Genomic DNA, 18872 nt, shown 5'->3' with positions numbered 1-18872 from the left:
TAGAGTTGTTTGAAATAGGTGACTTACATTAGCTAAGTACCAAATATCAGGAAAAAAAATTAGATCCTCTGGGGGTCTCTATCCAGTCTATGGAGTACACAAACTATGATTTAACTGCCTCTGCTGTCAGAGGTGAATCCTCTTAGACTGCCTTATGAAAAAGAGGAAAGGATATTAATGGGCCCTACAACCAAATACATACCAGTAGGAAGGAGCAGAGGTGAGGAGTGACCCTGTGCAGCAGAGCTCCTGTAAGTAGTAGGGTGAGGACAGAGGGGTTTTTGTTTTGAGGATAAATGTTAGTTTCCAAGGGACTTGTGTAGTTTAAAAACGCTTAAGGTAATCAGTTGGGGATCATCTGTTTTCTATGGTGTATATAGAACACATATCCTCTGCATTGTTTACTTAGGATATGCAAGATATGCATAAAGATATGCAAGAGGAGGTTTTCAAAATGCATGTAAACAACAGTAAGATCTCTTTTATATTTCATGTGATGTGCCCACCTCCTTTCTCTCTTCCTCTGTTTTCCTAAATGTACTCATCTTGTATTTTCACAACTTCCAACTCTTAAGTAACGTTACTGTATTTTTTAGGGTTTACTTCAGTTCACGAGAAAGATTAGCTATGTTCTTTTTTTTCTGTTTAAAAGAAATTAATTGGTCCTGCTCCCAAACTGAATGTTGTGTATCTGAACTTTGTGCTACTTATAAACAATTTTTTTTTGTCAAATGAAAGATTCCAAGGATGTCTACATAAGCGTAAGCAATACTGAGGTCAGCACTTCCCAAGCCAGCAACATCACCATGGCTTGTCAACTTGATTCTTTCCCAAGCAGAGAGCTAGAAACATTTATTCTTTCTGTTAATTGATAGGGATGCACGTGGGAAATTGTATCCACTAAATATCTCCAAACTATACCAGACAACAGGTCACCTCTCTGATCCTTTCAGCTATTCAATGAAAGTTATTTCAATAAAACAAAAACTTCCTAATTTGTAACTAACACAAGCTATCTCTATACTTGTAACTAAAAGAACTTCCAAGGAGAAGAAGCTGGAAGAATCATTTTGAAAGAGAATACAAAAAAACACTGGTGCAGAAGAAGCATCCTACAGAAATGAATGGTTCTATCACAAAATAATCAAATCCAGAAGCATATTTCTTTCTTGAGCACTAATGTGCTACAGAGATGAACACACTGCCTTCTATGTTAGAGAGCTCAGCCATCACACAGTAATTTGTCTTTTCTTGCTAACTTTGTAGATTATCAGCCTATTTTTTCTGTTTTCTGTCCCATCTGGAAAACTGACCAGAATGTTCCACATACATTTCTAGATTTTTTAAAAAAGCTATAATGGTGATTAAATAATTTTCACTTTTAGTCATCCGTAACTTTTCAGTGCTTCAGTTTCCCAATGTCTAAAATCAAGTTGGTCAGTGATCTAAAATGAAGTTGGCTAATGATCTAAAAAAGTCCTTTCTAAGGAAAAAAGTTCATGATTCACTCATTTAATCTATGTTTATATTAATTGTTCAATATGTGCAGGGTCTGTTTTAGGTCCTGGGACTATATGAGTGAACAGAGAGACAATTTCTCTTCTCTTATCATACTTCCATTTTTGTGGAAGGAAACAGACTAAACAAACAAATAAATAAATATACAAACAATGACAGAAGGTGACCCATTCTGTGGGTAAGGCAGGGTGAAGGCCGTAGGGAGTGTGAAGTCCGGGGTCAGTTTCACCTGAGCAGAGCCCTGAAGGAAGTGAGGGGATAAACCAAGTGCAGTCTGGGTGAAGATAAGATCTCATGCAAAGGCCCGGAGGCAGGGGCATGCTGGGGCAGGGGGTCCAAGGAAAGGCATAGAGGCCAGAGTGAGTGCAAAAGACAGAAAAACTGGGGAGACAGCAGAGGCCAGACTTCACAGGGCTTTGTCGGCCACTATAAGGACTCGATAAAGACAAACTACACACTCCAGGCTCCACACCTAATTTAACAGTAGATTCCCAACATCAAAATTTGTTAATGTTTGATAAGAAATGAACTCATAGTAACCATAAGAAGTGGCTATTTCCTGAAATCTGACCTAACCTTTTGCTTCTCTGAACTTCATTATTAAGTAACACTGGAAATTCTCAGGATGTGCCACAGAAATGATCGTGAGTCACTGGCAGATACGCCTAGCCACCATCAAAAATAATGGTTGGGATTCAGGGGACTAGGGCCCTGCCACAGCAATGCCTGATTGAGCTCCTCTGTCTCTTAAATATCCCCAATTCTGAGCTCACTTTCCAAGTGGAAGCAATGTCATACACAGCTCCCAAAGAGAAAGATCTAATCCAACATATCCTCTAAGCTCACTTCAAATTAGTTGTAACAACTCAAAAGAGAATTCATTTTTACTTTTTTAGTTTCACTGTGGGCTAATAAAAGCAGAATATCACAAAAATCTTGGTGAACTTTGCCTTTTATACATTCCAGAGACAGGCTGAGAAAACCAGGCCATGTAGCCATGAAACATTTGTCCTGAAAGCAGAGGAAGAAGTGGGGGCAGCACTCTTCAGATGGGTCCAGACCCACCTGATCTCATTTTCTCCTTGGAGAGGTCACCCTCAGCTCCTTCCTAGAAGGCAAGTCTTTACCTTGCAACTCCCATATCACCAGTGGAGCTTAGTAAATGACACCTGCAAAGAACACAACGATGTTCTACTGTATCTATCTTTTGGAGGAAAGGAAGGCAGATTTTAAAAGCACTCCAGAGAAGGCCTAGATGAGACTCATTCTTTAAGAACACTGCATGATTTCCTTAATTTCCTGAATTCATTTTCTAAACTGTGATAATCTTTTAACTTAAAATTCAGGAATGAGAAAGAAAGAGATTCAAAAGTCTACATGTCCAGCTGCCAAATGTCTCCCAGAGCTACCTTCATCTCTGTGAACTCATCAAGTTTCTGAGGTCTTTGTGGTCTCATCACAGTCTCATACATGTTTGGATTCAGGCATGAAGACTCATGCTAATGAAGTTCCCAGAAGCTTAATATATAAATCCTAATCTTACTGATTTTCTCTTAAGAAGGACAGCAACCAGGAGGACCTCATGCTCCTGGGCTGTTTGTTTTTGACAAGCACATTGTTTATCCACAGCAGGATAACAACATAGTTAGGCACTGAAAATCTAAGTTATCTGATACCTGGGCTTCTCTGGACTCTAAGAAAAGGAACTGATGGGAATTCATTAATGCATTTGGTATTTGTGGACCACTAAGATGAAGGGACCAAAGTGCCCTCCTCCTTCACTCATAGCCTGAGAAGGGAAGCTGGTGAGATAATCACAGCATTGGACAGTCCATGCTGCAGCAGTGGTGGACCAAGGGCAGTAAGGAAGCAGCCAGAATGAGCACCTAGTCCAGAGAGGGAGGGAGTCAGAAAGGTCTCTAGGCTCAGGAAACACCACACGTCTTCCAGAATAACAATGAAATGGGAGTCTGATGAAAGAATAGTCTGGCGGAGAAAATGATACGTGTCAAGCACAATTGAGTGATATTGTGAGAATCATGAAGTTGTTCCATGTGGATGAAGTATAGGGTGCACACAGAGGAGGGCTAAGAGAACAGGGGCAGGCAGGGTCCAGATCATCAGATGTTCACTGAGAGATCTGGATTTACAATGAAGAAAAAGAGGCCCCAAACAAGGATTCCAGGCTGTAATCGGTAAGACCTGATTTGATTTTTCAGGTCACTCTGGCAGTGGTATGGACTGATTTACTATGAGGCAGCTAGACTAGTGTCAGAAAAGCAGGTTACAGTACTATTGCAGTCATCCAATCAGAAAGGGCCTGGGGGAGAAGCAGCAATGAGGAGAGGCAGAAGGCAAAGATCCCAGGGACAGTTATGACAGAATGGACTGAGGGCAGGTGAGGCAGAAAGAGAGGTCTAGGATTGCTCCTGTTTCATTTGGGCAAACTGTCAGAGCCAGTGACCCAAATGGGAACCAGGATGTTGGTTTTAGACAGAGAATTTGAGGCAAAGAGACCAGCAGACAGCTGGAGCTCAAGAGGTAGGATAAGATAGAGGTAGGGAAGAATGGCAGCAACATGGTGCATTATGCAGAAGGTGCTATGTGATTCCAGAAGCACAGCAGCCTGGAGACAAACCGAGAGCCTCTGGGGTGCAAGCTCCCTCACCCACCAGGTCTAACACAGCAACTCTATGACAAAGGCACCACTCCCTGTCTTATGGGGGTGAAGATAGCATCAGAGGGATTAGGCTACTTGTCAAGGTCTTGTGCCTGTTAAGTGATCAGGTGTCCTGATGCCAGAGCCTCCCAACCGGCAGCACAAACTATCTTTTTAAGGTCAGTTCACATAGGAAGATCCAAATTAAGTGAATTAAACAATTAAACTTACTTTAAAATAATCTTCAAACTCTAAAGTACCTAGTGAGGACTAAATAGTCAACATCAAGCTCCCTAAAATGTACTTAATTTTGGAAAAATTTGTACAATAAATAATTTTGAAAGGATGGATTTATATAAATAATAAAGGCATCATGGGCTCTTAGACAGTGACTGATTCCTTACCTAAGTAAATAAGGATCTAGTGAAACATGATATCCTTCTACCCAGCCTAGACTTGGTCCCACCTTATCACACAGTTCCACCTTTCATACATCTGCCCTAGCATAGTTCTCAATGCATAACAAATTCTTGGCAATTCACCATTCCCCTTCTCAATAAAAATTCAAAACTGGTGAATCATGTAGGAGGACACTTTATCTTACAGTGATGCACCTTCTTCATGAGCCATGCCACAACTTGTACCTTCTTTGTAATTCTACAAAGAAAGGATTATGAAGATAATGAATAATTAAGTGGTCCATATCTGTCTGTTGGAGCAATGGCCCAAGGCAAGTCATATTACCAAAGATGGGCTGGCCTGGAGTTCTCCTTAGGTCAAAAGAGAATGGATAGAACCACATCCACACTCAGGTACAGAGAGGCTAATTCATTGAAAGTGGATTAACTCTTGACAACAAAGACTAAAAGCAGAACTTCAGGAATCTGAGAAAGAAATGGCTACAGAGAGTGTGATATCATTTTAGTAGTTCCAAGGCATTAAGGGGCACAAGAATCTGTTCTGAGTCTCAAAGTCACACTGTTTAGAAAGATGGTTTCATGTCTTTGCATAATTGCAACATCTAATTCTTAAATCTTGTTTCTAATCTGCACTTAATATCAGATTCTGTCACTTAACTGCTGTGGACAAAATTCCCTCTTGCCTGTTAAACCTCAGTTTACTTCTTTGTAGTTCTAAGATAACAATGCCCATCTTCACTTGCTCTGCCCAAATGACAAGGGCTGCTGGGATAATTAAATGAGGCAAATACACGAAGCACGGTGTACACCAGGAACTCCATCTCTGTGAGCTATCGTAATTTATGAGATTGCTATTGATTTACTTCATGGGACTCAGTGAGCTCTAAATGTCGCCTATTTCTTTGCTGAAGATTTAAAATCACTTTAAAACAATAAATATTTAAAATATAGTCAAGAATCACTCTTATCCAATAAAAATGATCCAATACTATTTAGCACCTCTCCTGAGGTATTATTCCTAAGGGGCAAAGCATATAAAGATCAGAAAACATCTAAAGGCTATATATATATATATATATATATATATATATATATATATATTTGGGAAAAAAATTTTTTTAGAAAAGAAGCCATTTTTTAAAATGCTGGTTCAAATTAAAGACGTTTTTCATCATTATTTAAAATGTTTAAAAATCCATGAAAGTAGGAGAAAATGTTCTTGGTCCTAGGTAATGCCTGAGAATTTTTCTTTTAATGTGATGAATTTCTTTTATTTTCAAAATTTTACTGCATTGACCTTGAACAATTCAAATTAATTTAGCATGTATTTCTTGAGTATCTTCTTTGCATTAAGCATTGCTAAACACCACAGGAGAAAGGAAGATAAGGAAAACACTCCTTTTATACAAAGATTACAATTTAACAAGAAGACTAAGATAAGCGTACAATTAATTACAATAAGATAAGGGTCAGAAGAAAGGTCAAAGGAAAGAGAACTACAACTGAGATTCATGAAAGACTTTACAGAGAACTGGGAAAAAGAAAAGATGGCTTTAGATTCACAGGCAGAGGGAAAAGCAAATGCAAAAGTAGATTCATTAAAGATGTTTTTCATCATTTTTAAAAATGTTTAAAAATCCATGCAAGGGGGTGAAAATGCAGCAAGTACTCAAGGACCATTCAGAATTTCAATTTGGCTGACATTAGAAAGACTTCTACAGTGCTGGTACATTTACACTACCAAAGAGATGCAGCAAAGAATAGTTTTTTTGTTAAATAGTTGAAAATGAAGATGCCAACTCCTGGCAGGAGGAAAAGAAGTGAGGTCAAGGAAAGGTACAGGTGAAAACAAGATGGGCCAATTATTAATGGTCACACTTGTAAGGCTGAGGGCTTATACTCTCTTCTCCACCTACTTGTATATCTGAAATCCCCCATTAAAAATTTGTTTAAATGCCAGGCGCAGTGACTCACACTTGCAATCCCAGTGACTTGAGCAGGCTAAGACAGGAGGATGGCAAGTTCAAGGCCAACCTCAGCAACTGAATGAGATGTGATTCTGCAATCTGTAATTGGGGTATAAATGGGAGTTCATACCCACTTGAATCTAATGTATGAAATATGATATGTCAAGAGCTTTGTAATGTTTTGAACAACCAATAATAAAAAAAAAGAAAAGAAAAAGGGCTGTGAATGTAGCTCAGCGGTAAAGCTCCACACAGTTCAAACCCCAGCACCCTTAACCCCCAAAAAGTTAAAAAAAAATGAAGACCAGTCAATCTAGGGAGCTGTTCAGCTGATGGCTTCTGAAGTGATGGTGCTAAAGAGCTTTCTAACCTCCTGGTCAACTGTAGGGGAAGGATTGGAATAGACTCCACAGAGAAGTCCACACAGCACAATGTGATTACAGTTACAAGTGTGCCTGTTCTGGGTTTCCAATGCCTTACTCTCTTCACCTGTTCTTCCACTTCCTATTGGGAGAAAGCAGCAGAATTCTACTACCAGGCACGTTGGTGTCAGTCTAAGAAAAGTGGAGACAATGTGACCTCAATGTATCTTGTGTAAAAATATCCACAGGGGTTGATTTTAGACATATAAAATCTAGTATTTGTTCATGTTGGAAAACTTGTAAGAAAATCTAAAAGTCAACTGTATCCCACCACCAAGAGAAAACCACTCAACATTTTGGCAAATCCAATGCCTATGTCCAGACAGATGCCCACTCATATATTTATGTACATGCTTTCTCTCCTCAGAAACAGGATTGCTGGGAAATAGTCCCATGTAATCTGCTTATTAGTTTAAAAACTGTATAATAGCAATTTTATAACACCAGTATAAGGGTTATAACAGCCCATTAAAAGACGCTTTGATCTAGTGCTTCCAACTTTGCACAGGAGTTTAAGCCAAACATTAATATTGTTTTGACTTGAGACAGCTCAGTCTCAATGCTATTTGAGTCGATATATACTACTATTATATACTCTAGTTAGGAAATGTGACGTGACAATGGAAGTAGTTTGTCGTACTGGGGGAGAAGGGTGGTGGTAGTATTCTTACCATAGAAATAATACCATCTTCCTTTTGAAAATATAGGTGTTGAGATTTTAGTTTTTTGTTTTGTTTTTAAGTTGTAAAAACTATGTATGAATTTTGTTCCAGACATCTAGTATTACAAAAAATAACAAGTAAAATTTCCCTGCCTTCCTTCCATTCCATTCCACTTCTCAGAACTGGCTATTGTTAGCAGTTGTACATCTGTTTATCATACAATTATGAGGCTACTTTAAAATACATAAAATGTATAATCACATGTATATTCAATTTATGTACATATAAAGATATACAACTGTGCATGTATATACATGTAAACACAGTATACACACACCACAACAATGTGTAAGATACACAAATATCAGGAAGATTTTTCTTTCTTTTTGAATATTTCCTTTTTCCCTGCCCCTGAAATAAAGACAGCTGTTAAGAGATGCTACTGTTTTTTGCATGACACACTAGATCAGACTACAGGTCCACCCACTCGAGCATAATATATGGGAGATGGCTCCAGAAAAGGAGTTAGGAGTAAAGATTTCCTCACTATCCATGGCTGTGTCCTCAAAACTTGAAAATACCTGGGCTTTCTTTAAACAATCTACCATGGATTCTTCTATGATTGACTCCAAATACTTTCCAGTTCTGACTGCCAGCTGAATCCATCTTGGAGACTCAGGTCCCTGGTATTCATGCATAAAGTCCTGAGGAATTCTTGGTCTATGAAAATACCTCCTTGAAACACGACTCCTGTTCTCATATTCTAGGAAAAAAATCTGCAAACTACAGCCTAATGCCTGTTTTTGCAAATAAAATTTTACTGGAACACAGTCACGCTCCTTTGTTTCCATACTGTCTATGGCTGCTTTCATAGAACAGCAGTAGAGCTGAGTAATTGCAATAGAGACTGTATATCCCACAAAGCCTAAAAGTTTTACTATCTGCCCCTTTGCACAAAAAGTTTGCTGATCCATATTCCAAGATAAGTTCAAAACACACTGTGTTTTGTCTATCAAAGATTGCGAAGGACTTGAATCACCCACCCCATAACTAGTGTGTTGGTCCAGGCTAAAGAGTCTGTTTTCTATTAAAAACAAATCAAAAGCAACTTGGCTTTGACAGTAGTAGTAGTGTGCAGGTAAACTTTGAACAATCTGCTCTCCAGGGGAAAAGAGCCCAGATTTGCAGCACTGGCCTATTTCCATGATGTAAGTGTTACTATTGTGGCTTCTTTTAAGCTAAAAAAACTAAAAACAAAACAAAACAAACAAAAAAACTAAACATTAGAAGCAACCAAAGCCAACCTGTGAGTCTCACTGAATTTTTCAGGAGGCCAGCAAGATACATCATAAAATGAAGAATATGCACAAATAACTAGCTGCAGTAAACCACTGGTTATCTGAGACACCTGCTATCAATGGTCCAGCTCCTTACTTTAAAGTCAAAGGCACTAAGGCCCAGAGAAGTATCTTCCACAAATCTGGCTCAGTGAGTAGCATTAAGTTGGAAGTAATTTCTCTATATAGAGTCTGGCTGCCTCAAAGAGAGTTACCTCTTCAATAAAAGGGTAAAAGGCAAAGAAGTTGTTGCCAGGCACAAGTTCATAAATGTTGGTTTTTATCATCACCTTCACAGTGTGGGACTCTGGTTGCTTTAGCTCATGTTTTTGAAGCACACTTCTGATAGGAATATTGCTCTTCACATAGGGCCATGTTTTATTAATACTCTGACAAATGATTATCCCAATTAACCAGCAGCTTCCTAAGCTATTAGAAAGATAGAGACTGCATCTTTTGCACTCATTACTTTTCTAGCTGGTACAGAACTGGAAATGTGGTAAATAGGTGGTCAACAAGTATCTACTGAAAAGATGAAGGACAGATACTCCACAATCAAAGTGGAGTCTTATTCAAAGAACCCAACATGTACTCCAAGTTTAGATCACATTCTTTTCTCCCACCTGAGGACTGTGCATTTCTAAAGTACTGGCTGCAGTGTCCAAACTGCAGTGTCCATTGAAGCAGTACAAGCTCTTTGGGTAAAAGATACCTGGGTTAGAGAATTTTTTCCTTTGATTATACACTATATAGTCATATATGTATATAGTATATCTGTATACTATATATAGTATATATTTTCTATTTTAAACATGTGTTGTCAGAGGATGAAATCAAGGAAAGAATTCAGTGAAGGATCCCACCTACCACACAACAAAATGCTGGACAATTGCTTTCCAGTAGAGGCCAAGGAATGACCATACACAGTGACTCACCTTTAAAAGTGAAAAGTGAAAGAACACCAAGATTGGTAAGCATATTCCAACAAACTCAAGGTTAATAACTACCCAAGTGCAAATAGAAATGAACACAAGGAAAGGAGGCAAGAGCATGTCTCTATTACTTTGGAAATAACTTCTCAACTATTGGTAATTCTCACTCTAACCTCTACACACTTGGCATGGTCACCTCATTGGCACTTCTCTGAACCCACTGATCCTGTTTGCCACAAAACAGCTGTAATCCTGATGCACACACAGGTCAGGTCTGCAGGCACAGAAGCAACCAAAGGCACCTGTGAATCTTGCTGAGTTTTTCAGGAGGCCTCCAAGATACATCATAAAATGAGAGGACCTAGTATTTGGTTTCAAAGTGAGGTCAAGCTTGATCCCACAAATCAGAGGTTAACCCTATCCATGGCATGTGGTGGGTTGTGCTCCCATTTAAGAAGAACCCCCCAAACAAGAAGCAGGCCCAGTGAATTAAGTCTTTAAAGCATTTCCTCCCCTCTGGTTCTAAAAATATTGCAAGGTCTGCAAGTTCAAAACCACTTTTATAATAATACTAAGATGTTATTTGCTTTTATCATTTTCACATTCTCAGGAGTCCACTGTGGAGGTCTCCAGAAGTTACATGACATGTGATAGTGCAAGAGACTGAATAAAGCAGATACAAGAATCCAGTTTTCTTTTATTGAGCCAGACATTAAAAGAGGTTTGCAGAAATGTAAAACAATGCCATTATTCTTGATAAGTTTCTGTTCTGGAAAATACAGGTTTTTTTTTTCATAAAAAAATGTTAAGATATAACTGGTCTATTATTTTAAAATGTTATTAAATACTGTAAAAGGTTCTCGGTTTTAATTATATATGGCAAATATCAACCTATACAACTCACATAAACAAAGGTTCCTTATGATACTAATTCTTAAGGGGGTAAAGAATATCGAGTCCAAAAAAAGTTTGGAAACTTCTGTCCTAGAGATTGTCCCCTGTAATAAGAGTTATGTGTTCTGCACATAGGAAGACGTGCCATTCCGGTATGCTGATCAAGTAGGGAAGGCAGCCGGTCTCCTTAGAATTTGGGGTCCATTAGGGTGGGCTTTGTGTCCCACCCCTTCCAGAGGTCCTCCTCCCTCACCCCATTTCCTCTTGATGGGGATTCCCAGACCTGCCACACAGGCTCAGGGACGATGACCCGCCATCCAGGCTCGGGACGGACTCCTGGGTGAGGCCCAAACACCCTGGGGTCAGGACTCCGCGCGGCCCGCACTGCCTCGCCGAGGGCTCCCGGGCAGCATGCGCAGGGCCAAAGTTAAGGACCCCAAGGAGAGGCTCTCCGGTCTCCGTTGCGACGGCAACTGAGGGATGGCGGGGAGACCACTCCCCAGGAACACGTCCCCTCGGCCTCCCCCAGCTCTGCCCGACTCCCCCGGGCCGCTCTGCCTCGCGCGCTGGGAAAAGGCCCTCACCAACTCCCGGGAGGGCTCTGTGGCCGGCGTCCCCGCCGGGGGAGTCAATCGGGACGAATTGGTACTCACCAGGGACAGCACGGCGGGGCTCCGGCGACTAGCGAGCCGGGACAGAGCAGCGGGCGCACTAGCAGGCGGTCCCTTCCACCGCCTCCGCGATCCTCCTCCGCCGCCCCTGGCCGCCGGCCGCCGGGAGGAGCAGGGGCGGGGCGGACGCCGGCCGGAACCAGCCCGGCCGCGGACGGGGCGGGGCTTCCACAGGGCCCCGCCCCGCCCCCCAGCGGCCCGGGAACTTCGCCCCGGGCGGGACTCTAGTTGCTAGTGGTTGGCCGCAGAAAGTGGGGAGACGCGTCTTTCCACAGGGCTCGCTCGCCGGCCCTGGTCCCGGGGCTAGGGTGATGGTCGCTCTCCTTGGGGCCTAGGGTGTGACTGCTCAGCTCGCGCTAGGGCCGGAAAGCAATGCAGTTTTTGTTTTTTTTCTTTTTGTACTGGAGATTGAACTCAGGGGTACTTAATCACTGAGCCACATCTTCTGCCATTTTTATGTTTTTATTTTTGAAATAGAGTCTCGCTAAATTGCTGAGGCTGCTTTGAATTTGCGTTCCTCCTGCCTCAGCCTCAGGAACCGTTGGGATTATAGGTTTGGGGCGTCACGCCTGGCAAAGAAATGCAGCTTAAAAAATGATATTAAATATTTTGCCATAACTGTAGAGGCTTCACTAACTGGCTGCTCCTGCATCTGATTATCTTGCTCTACCCTTGTCTCCTTGCCCTTCTCCCCATTTCATCCTTCACCTCCCATCCCTACCCCCGCCTTGATTCTTTGCTCAAAGTTATGCCAAGTGGGACTCTGGTTTAGGAATGCAACATTTCTAGTATGAATGTATTCTTTTCAACTTGTGACCACACTTCACTCCGTAATTCATGGTGTTCTCAGATCTGTAGCAAATGGCTTGGGCCTTCTCCAGACATGCTTTAGGTGCTGGTTGGAGTTGTGCCCTGTAGGTAACTGTGAGTCAGAAAAGCGATTATATCTTTGTAGGTGAAAGGCGGTGATGTTTTCTTGCCCAAATTATTTGGGAAAATCATTGTAGTTTTCTATCTGAATGAACAACTAATAGCTAGGAATGGAACCACCATTTGACCCTGCTATTGCCCTTCTCGGACTGTTCCCTGAAGACCTTAAAAGAGCATGCTACAGGGATACTGCCACATCGATGTTCATAGCAGCACAATTCACAATAGCTAGACTGTGGAACCAACCCAGATGCCCTTCAATAGATGAATGGATAAAAAAAATGTGGCATCTATACACAATGGAGTACTATGCAGCAATAAAAAATGACAAAATCATAGAATTTGCAGGGAAATGGATGGCACTAGAGCAGATTATGCTTAGTGAAGCTAGCCAATCCCTAAAAAACAAATACCAAATGTCTTCTTTGATATAATGAGAGCAACTATGAACAGAGCAGGGAGGAAGAGCAGGAAGAAAAGATTAACATTAAACAGAGACATGAGATGGGAGGGAAAGGGAGAGAAAAGGGAAATTGCATGGAAATGAAGGGAGACCCTCATTGCTATACAAAATTACATATAAGAGGTTGTGAGGGGAATGGGAAAATAAACAAGGAGAGAAATGAATTACAGTAGATGGGGTAGAGAGAGAAGATGGGAGGGGAGGGGAGGGGGGATAGTAGGGGATAGGAAAGGTAGCAGAATACAACAATTACTAATAGGGCATTATGTAAAATTGTGGATGTGTAACCGACGTGATTCTGCAATCTGCATTTGGGGTAAAATTGGGAGTTCATAACCCATTTCAATCTAATGTATGAAATATTATATGTCAAGAGCTTTGTAATGTTGTGAACAACCAATAAAAAAATAAAAAAAATAATAACAACCACTATCAGCAATCATTTACTGCCTCCACTTGGCCCAAAGCCCTGTGGCTGGATCTTTACTAATGTCTATTCAATTCATTTCATGCTTCCAACCACCTAGGAAGTGAAGACTTCAGAGCTGTGAAATGTGGCACAGCTGAATTCAGTCCTCTGACTTCCACAGCAGCATCTCCCCAAACAAGCTACACTGTAGGGCACACCTACCTGGTGATATTCAATTTTGAAAGGATGGGGGTGGTGTTACTGTATTTCCAATAGTAGAAGACAGTTTCTTTCATCCATTTCCCAAATCCCATCCTTTCATATTCATTAAATTTCCTTAAATGTTCACCATATGCTAGAGGTTTACCATAAAACCTGAAAAATAATAATGCTAGTGTCTTCTCAAAAGTTAAGGAGAGTATAGGGAAGGTGAGAGTGGATAGTAGGCTGTGGAGTAGGGCCAGAACATGTCCAGCTAAATTTTGATTTGTACTGAGGCAGCCCTTCAGAAAGCAGAATGTTTTAATGTTCAACACCAACATACATATAACTGATAATCTTGACCCAAAGTAATTAAAACAGGGCCATAAAAGGAATGGAGATTAGTAAGCACCTTAGCCAAATCATGAAGGGAATATTTTTCACATCTCTCCACTCTTTGACATGTTATCAGTGACATGCTGGTTGAGAATCCAGTGGCCTCCCTTCTGTTCTTGTTCTTCCTTCTGCTCTGTAGTATTTGGCAGCAGTGATTAATCCTTGAAATTTTAAACTCCTTTTAATTTTTCAGCTCTCTATTTTTATAATTCACCTCTTCCCTTTTTAATCCCTCTTTCTTTAGGCTCTTTCAGTATTATCTGTCTTCTCTTGCATTTCCTGCCACTCTGCACACTGATGAGTTTTCCTTTGTCTATTTTCTCACCAATGCAAACTCCTATCACTTGCAGCTGAAGCCTGCTGTCCTTCATTGGTCTTACTTCTTCTGATCCTCACACTCTATTTCTAGCCATTTGTAGTATCACCACTTTGACATTCCAAAGGCGTCTGTCATTCATCACATCTAAAATGGAAAGTTATTATACTCTAACCATCTGTCCGTCCTCTCCTATCCATCCAGTTTCTTCCTCATTCTGAATCCTACATCTCCAGTTGGATCCCATCGTTTGTTAAGAAAGCTAAATACATGGGTTGAGAAACACATCACTGTGCTCACACAGGGTCTAAGTATTTCTGACATGGTACCAAAGGTTCTGCTAGTGGCCCAGCAGAGTGCATATACTTTATGGACCTTCTGAGAGGAAGCCACTCAAACATGATAACTACAAAAACAACAAAGATTCTGTTGGAGATTGTTAAGCTGAGGAGTGCCTCATTGTATTCCACACTGATTTTAGTTGTAGTCCTGTGTGGTTAAACATTGGGAATACATTCTCAAAATGCATCCTTAGGCACTTTTGTTGTGCAAACATCATAGAGTGTATTTACATGAACTAAGATGTCTACAAATGTCACTAGGTGATGTAATCTTTTGTGACCATCAGCCTGTTATTGACTGAGACATATGTGGTACATGACTGTACTTTTATAAACTGGACTTAGTTGATTAAAAGGTCTGAAGAACTACATCCCAACTGACTTTATATCATGATTTGCAATTGATGGTACACTTTCATACACATGGACTTAATAGAAAAGAAGTGGTATAAGAGAAGGACAAATCTGCATGATGACTCAAACTTTGGAGTGCACTGAAAACATACATACTTTACTCTTTAGGCTGAGTTTCATGGAATCAATCAGAGACACACCGTATGAGAAATACTGGTGGTACTTCTCAGATTTTGGATGTTTCCCAGAATCATTAGAGGACACTTATTAAAAATACAGCTGCCTGTATTCCCTATATCCTAGGATGTCTGATTTGTTAGAGTAGGGGCAGGATCTATGCTCAGATTCTGAGAAAGTTAAGATTTTACTACAGGAGTTTCTGCTTTAGCATATCTGTAGATTGTCACCAGGGATCTGATACCTATAAATATAAACTCCATGAAGGTCAGAGGACCATGTCAGTTTGTTCATCACCCCCAACACAGAGCCTGGCACATAGTAGGTGCTCAATGCAGTTTTATCAATTCTGACTCACTGTGGGCTTCTTTGTTTTGTGTATTCTTTGGCTCTCTGTTGCCCTGCATGTGATTCAGGGTTCCTCCATGTGGTTCAGGGTTCACAGAGGGATGACATTTGTTTGACAAGGAAAGGAGAAGTATAATGTCATCCTGAACTTCCTGCTTGAAGGGACTCTAGGATCTCTAACATTTTCAATAATGTATATCTTTTTCATACCAGAGAAAGTTTGAAATAAATACTTTCTGTTCCTCTAAAAACCAGAAAGCTATATTTGTATAAGAAAAGGCAAGGTTCAGTCTCCTCTTGGCCCCAACTCTGCCACATTTCCACATACTTAATTTCCCTTCTCTTTCTTAATGTTTAAGCATTAAAATATCCCTGGGTGGTTTCCCAGAGACTTCTGGCCAGCTGCTTCTAGTTAAGCACCATTTCTCTCCAAATAGCCAACAATAAAACCCAAACCTTATTAAATGTCCCACTAAATATTCACGACCACCATTTGAGGCTGGGAACATTACTGTTCATACATAGATAATAAAATTGAGGTTCACAGTAGTTACATAATTTACTTCAGGTCGAAAATTCCTGACTGATAATCCTGGGGTCTGAATGGAGGCTGATCTCACCCTCACCCTATACTTTTTAACTTTTAGGCTCCTCTCACCCTATACTTTTGACTTTTAAGCAACAAAAGAGCTGGAAGTTAGAATATATATATATATATATATATATATATATATATATATATATATATATATATATAATTTGTAGAAAAGAAGACTTAAATGTACTAGGAGAGAACGCCAATCACCATATAGTCTAGAATTCCTCACTTATTTTCAGGGCCTATTTTCCCTGGTGATAGTAAGGGCATCCTTGTTGCAGCCTTATAATTTGGGAGCACCCAGGTAAAATAATCTGGGGATGAAGGTGTTGGAAATCTGGAGACAACTAAAGTATGAATTTCAGGATTTGCACATAAAAATTAGGTATCTAGCACCATCTTTCACATGTTATTTTGCTGTATAAGTTTTGAATGTGTTATTTATATATATATATATATATATATATATATATATGTATATGTGTGTGTATGTGTGTATATATATATATATATATATATATATATATATATTTTTTTTTTTTCATTCCAGAGTAGAGGGGGAATCTGCAGGATTGATCTATTAATTTTTTTTCATGTACAGAAAATGTAATTTTATGAGGTTGCTGATACTGATTTTCTTATTTTATTCCAAGAAAATGATTGATAACTTTGACATATGAGAATGGGGGAAAATTTTGCTAATTCGTTCATAATTTGGCTCATTTCTATTACCAGTTTTTGAAGAGCTTGCTTTCACATATCAGTTTAAATCATTTTTAAAATGGAAAATCCTAGCTTTTGCACCATTTTCCTCCATTCTTGGTGGTAGGAAACAACAAAAAATATCAAGGTACATGTGTCTATTCCCTGTTAAGCCTTCAAAGTATCTGAAAGACTAAATAAAAAAGATGACGGTCAGCTACTGCCCTCTGTTGATAGAGTGTGAATTTGCAGTAAACACATTGCCAATTTCAAAGAGCAGAGAGGATGGTTAGGGTTAAGAGAGTGAATGTTAAGAAAACACTAATGGACTAAGAAATTTACTTGTGTCTTAATTTCATAGTTGCTGCACACCCTAGAAATTAAAGAGAAGAAACTTATTTGGTCAACAAACTGGCTTCACTTGGTGTGAAGGATGCAAAATCAAACATGATTAAATCAATTCCTTCTCTGAGGATTTATTGTTATTATTTTCCAGGAACTCCTTCAATATTGTTTTAATATTTATCCAAGACATTACAGCTTTTCTGGTGCGGGGTACTTGGGATTGAACTCAGGGGAACTCAATCACTAAGCCACATCCCCAAACTTTTTTGTATATTATTTAGAGACAGGGTCTCACTGAGTTGCTTAGGACCTGAGTCGCTGAGGCTGGTTTTGAACTCACAATTCTCCTGCATCAGCCTCCCAAGCCTCTGGGATTACAGCTGAGCACATGGTACAGCATTCATCCTTGGAGTATCAAAATATAATGTTGTTTACTTTTTCCTGAATAATGCCAGGTTCTTATAACATTCCATTTTGACCCTTCTTTAAATTTTTATGCCATTTTAATCTTTTATTTCATACACATATGTGCTAACTCTTCAAGACATTACTATTGTTTTATGTAGTTAAGATTTATTTATCAAGACTTAAGCACATACTTGCCATTTTTGTTGTTCTTCATTCCTTACTGTCTGGCTTTCCTTCTGGAATTATTTTCTCCTATTTAATTACTAATTCTCTTAATATTTTCAGAAGTGTGAGTCTGTTGAGGGCAGTTTTCTCAGGTTTATTTTACTATTGTTTCTGAAGGGTATTTTTTTCTGGATATTAAATTCTAGGCTGGCAGTGATTTTCTCTCAGTTTTTTTTAAAAAATATTTACATCTGCTGGCTTCCATACGTTTTCATGGAGAAGTACACTGCTCACCTAAAACCTCCTCCTCTGAAGGTAAGAGGTCTTCTTCTCTGGCTACCTTTATAATCTTCTGTTGTCTTTGATTTTCACTAGTTTGAATTTTCCATAAACATATTTTATTATTTTTTCTGCTTGGTATTCATTGGACTTATTGAATTTTTGTGATATGAAAACAGTGGTCAACTGGTAGGGTACACTGCTTGCTGAGTTTCCCTACATGGCCCCTGTAGGCCAAGGAAGGAGACACACTGAGTCTCTGCAAATTTTATAAACTCCCTTTTTGTATAGTAGTTTCCCATTATAGGTATAACAAATTACCAAAAAATTACTGGTCAGTAAATAATGATAGTTTGAGTTCTTCTTTTCCTATTTGTATCCTTTTAATTTCTTTCATCTGTCCAATTACTCTGTCTAGAGTTTCCAGATCTATGTTGAATAGAAGTGGTGAAAGAGGGCATCCCTGTCTTGTTCCAGTTTTTAGGGGGAATCCTTTCAATTTTTCTCCATTTAGAATGATGTTGGCCTTGGGCAGCATAGATAGCTTTTACAATGTTGAGATATGTTCCTGTTATCCCTAGATTTTTTAGTGTTTTGAACATGAAGCGGTGCTGTATTTTGTCAAAAGCTTTTTCTGCATCTATTGAGATGATCATGTGATTCTTATCTTTATGTCTATTGATGTGATGAATTACATTTATTGATTTCCATATGTTAAACCAACCTTGCATCCCTGGGATGAACCCCACTTGATTGTGGTGCACTATCTTTTTAATATGTTTTTGTATTTAGTTTGACAGAATTTTATTGAGAATTTTTGCATCTATGTTCATTAGAGATATTGGCCTGAAGTTTTTTTGATATATCTTTGTCTGGTTTTGGTATCAGGATGATATTGGCCTCACAGAATGAGTTTGGAAGGGTTCCCTTTTTTACATTTCATGGAATAATTTGAGGAG

At 39.5% G+C, this 18872-nt stretch overlaps 1 protein-coding gene across 1 annotated transcript in view; it reads right to left on the bottom strand.

Moving 5' to 3' along the window:
• Positions 1-11569, bottom strand: part of LOC308658784 (cytoplasmic aconitate hydratase-like) — a 52227-nt gene extending 40658 nt beyond the window's left edge. Inside the window, 1 exon segment of the mRNA XM_081311636.1 lies at positions 11464-11569. The gene's annotated coding sequence lies outside the window, so the exon portion shown is untranslated.
• Positions 11570-18872: the final 7303 nt, after the last annotated feature.

Source organism: Spermophilus citellus (genome assembly GCF_964194105.1).
Source record: "Spermophilus citellus genome assembly, chromosome: 10".
Classification (NCBI taxonomy): Eukaryota; Metazoa; Chordata; class Mammalia; order Rodentia; family Sciuridae; genus Spermophilus; species Spermophilus citellus.
The sequence above is the reverse complement of the archived record's forward strand: the minus strand, read 5'-3'. Positions and strand labels throughout refer to the sequence as shown.